This window comes from Azolla caroliniana, unplaced genomic scaffold (assembly GCF_043228905.1).
Source record: "Azolla caroliniana isolate FFs.n. ecotype wild unplaced genomic scaffold, voAzoCaro1.0.p SCAF_1, whole genome shotgun sequence".
Lineage (NCBI taxonomy): Eukaryota > Viridiplantae > Streptophyta > Polypodiopsida > Salviniales > Salviniaceae > Azolla > Azolla caroliniana.
In genome coordinates, this window is record NW_028230436.1 from 22,874,437 (window position 1) to 22,877,897 (window position 3,461).

A 3,461-nucleotide genomic window follows, 5' to 3' on the forward strand; every position below is an offset into this window, starting at 1 on the left:
CATTAATGTTTTAGTCTTTCAATTGTGGAAAAAAATATCATGTTAATATTGTGTGAAACCCTTTTTGTAGGAGCAAATTGATAGTGTACACTCAATAATATCTCATACATAAATTGCAAAGACAAATAAAAATGATCGAGTGAAATTTGAGACTTGATGTCAAAAATCTTTATTGTCTCACTATCATGTTTATATACTTGTATTTGTTATTTCAATAAGAAAAAACCTCATGAATCTAAAAACACTAATTTACGAGGACAATGCATCTACATGTGCTTTAGAATATAATATCATATTAAAATCTCAACGCATCTGAAGACTTTTGAGAGGTTTGATTGAAGAAATGTTTGCCAATAGTTCTATTTAACAAAAATTAACAATCAAATCATGCTCCTTGGAATGACATTGAGATGGGCCATATAATTCCTGATTCTCTTGTCCCATATTTGGATATTTCTAACGCTTATTGTGTATACTCTACCATACATACTTTTAAGTTTTAACACAATTTGTTTGTATCTTATACCGTATACGTATAATTCACCGTATAATCGGAGGGCTTCTTTGTATACCGTATATGTATGTCAGTAAACTGCTAACTATATAATCTTAGAGCATGAGATACGACGTATGAGAGAGCCAGAGACAAAGAGAAAAGAAAGATATATTAACGTCTTCTAAGACCAAAATTGGCCCATGAGACAATTGGTTTACAACGAAAATGGGGTATTTATCCATTCATTGAAAGTAAAAAATAAAATAAAATAAAATACAATAGAACTTAAGCTAAAGAGTCTAGTAAAAAAACATGGCTTTATACTAGATCGAGTTTCATTTCTATCCAAGTCTCTTGAAAAGAAGCGGGAGGTCAAAGGGTTTCAATGTGGATGTGGCCTGTCGTCCCAATGTAAAAGGTACCCCAACCATAGCTTTTAGGCGGCGTAGCTCACATTCCCTTATCTTCTTAATCGTTTCTACTCCACGTCGAGGAACTTTGAAGCCCAACATCCAAGGACGTTTGATTGTTCTTTGCATTTCTGCTTCATCAAGAGAGAGGTTGAGTGGTGTAGGTGTGTCCACATTCATTGTCTCCCCTTGTTCTTGAAAAATTACATTAGTTACATGTTGGTGCATACTATAAGGGTTATGGTTAACACTTTGTAATTTATTCTCCCTATGTTGTTTTAGCTCTAAGATATACCTACCTAGTTTCTTTATATCTGGGGTATCTAATATTTTGGAGAGGGTGGGAGAGGGTGGTCCTAGTATGTCTTAGTATTTCACCTTTATCTCGGTATAAGTTGGACACTTGCATGTAAAGTGATACTCATCCTCTATCTCTATGTGACATAACCTACATAGCCTTTCCTCTCTAGGAACTCTATTAGCATGACCATTCTCAATCTCAAGTTGGTGAGATGATATCCTAAGTTGTCCAATGGCCACCCTTAGTGCATTTGATAAGAATGTATCTAGATATTTTGGTCGTGTAATAAAACCTAACTTAGAGAAGTGCAAGAAGTGTTCCTTATAGTACAACATTTTAGATGGGAGTGACTCTCGTGGGGTGATCCATTTAAATCGAGTGTAAATTTGCCATATTTCTTGGCGTATTACTTTATTACGGTCTTCATGAGAGATTAAAGTTTGATGAGTCCTATGGTTGTACTTAAGGGGAGGTATGTTATTAATGTCTATACCATTTGCAAGTAGCCAACTCACTATAGTGCTATACCAAGAACTAGTGTCTCCAGACGCATATAGGGATCGGGATGCCTCAAAATCTTGACAGGATATCCTATCTTGTGGTTGGCTATGTATCCAATGAATAAAAACTACCACTTGGAAAAGTGCTTCTACTAACATCGGGGGCAAACTAAACTCTGCTCTAATGATGTAATGTGGTACTATTGATTTGCTTCAGAGTTGACGTGATAACATCGTCACCAAAGGTCTCTCTAATTGCGTCCACATGAAAGATGGTAGACCTGGAGCCCATACTACTAATGCATACATGAGGGAAGGGGTCACTAATGAGTCGAAGAGCCATCCCTTAGTCTGTGGCTCTTGAAAGTATGCTTGGTGGCATTGTCTCTCTAAGAGTGAGAGGGATGCATACCCTCTCGTTAGAATATATTTGGTTGCCTGGGTCATCGAGAATTTACCTGAGCGAGCACTAAAACTTACTCCTAGATATACATATGATCCAACTATCTCAACTAGGTTATGAGGGAGGATTAGGTGACCTTTACTCCTCACTCGAGACAATGCATGAAAGATAAGGACTTTCATTTTCGCTAGATTCACTACCAGTCCTCGTTGTGTGCAAATTTAGTCATCCAGGGCATTAAGATGCTTTTGTAGTTCGTGTTCAGACTCCGAGAGCAAGACAATATCGTCTGCGTAGAGTAAGAGACTAACTTGCGTACCCCCAATGGCTACTCCGCTGCCTCCCTTACGAGCAATAAATAAGTGATCTCATCAATGTAGATCCCAAAAAGAGTCAGTGATAGGGAGCAACCTTGTTTTACACCAATGGTGCTGGTGAAGCAATCAGATAGGCCACCTGGGCATCTACGCACACAAAGACTTGCTCATATAGAGCATAGATGGCCCAAATAATGTCATTTGGTATCTCTAAGCTTTTAAGCCTATCAAACAACCGCTCCTTAGGAATTGTGTCAAAGGCTTTACGGAAGTCCACTTCTTGCGAGCCTTCATCTGGTCAATTAAGCATCTAAGTGTGACGATATGGTCAATAGTGGAGAAAGCTCGTCTAGCGCCAGCCTGCTCAAGTGCTCAAACACTTAAGGTTTCCATATAATCGTGGAGTTCTTGTTCCATTACTGCACCATATATTTTAGTGAGCGTATGACCTATCATAATGGTCCTATATGTATTTGGGTCCATTGGGTCCCCTCCTTTATGTATAGGGGCCCATTGTGTTCATGGTCCATTGTAGTGGAAGACCCTCGACGAGGGCATGGTTGAAGATTAGAGCGAGAAAAGGGGCCAAGCACTCTCGAGCATATATGATGTGTTTGGCTTGCAATCCTGTGTGGTCCATGGATTTCCTATGTTGTAATTTTTTATGACCTTCGTGACCCTAGAGGTCGTAAAAAGTGTTCCCATGGTAGGTCGAGGTGTGGAAGGCATTGGAATGGGTGGTTGGTTCGGGACGTGGTAGAGTCTCTTTTTATATGTGTGCCAAGTGTTGGGATCCTCGATGGGTGTTTGTGGTCTCGGTTTCCGTAGTCTCTTCCATGTAAGGGCATAGTCCCTACTCATGAGCATGTGGTATAGTTCCCAATATTGAGATGCTTCCCAAGCTCGTCTTTTACAATGTGTCATCTTGCGCATCTCTTGCGAGCCTGTATTGGTTCGGGACGTGGTAGAGTCTCTTTTTATATGTGTGCCAAGTGTTGGGATCCTCGATGGGTGTTTGTGGTCTCGGTTTCCGT

The 3,461-nt window shown here is 39.7% G+C and overlaps 1 pseudogene; it reads right to left on the reverse strand.

The window, feature by feature from the left end:
• Positions 1-1,272: 1,272 nt before the first annotated feature.
• LOC147869171 (uncharacterized) lies at positions 1,273-2,016 on the reverse strand (annotated as a pseudogene).
• Positions 2,017-3,461: the final 1,445 nt, after the last annotated feature.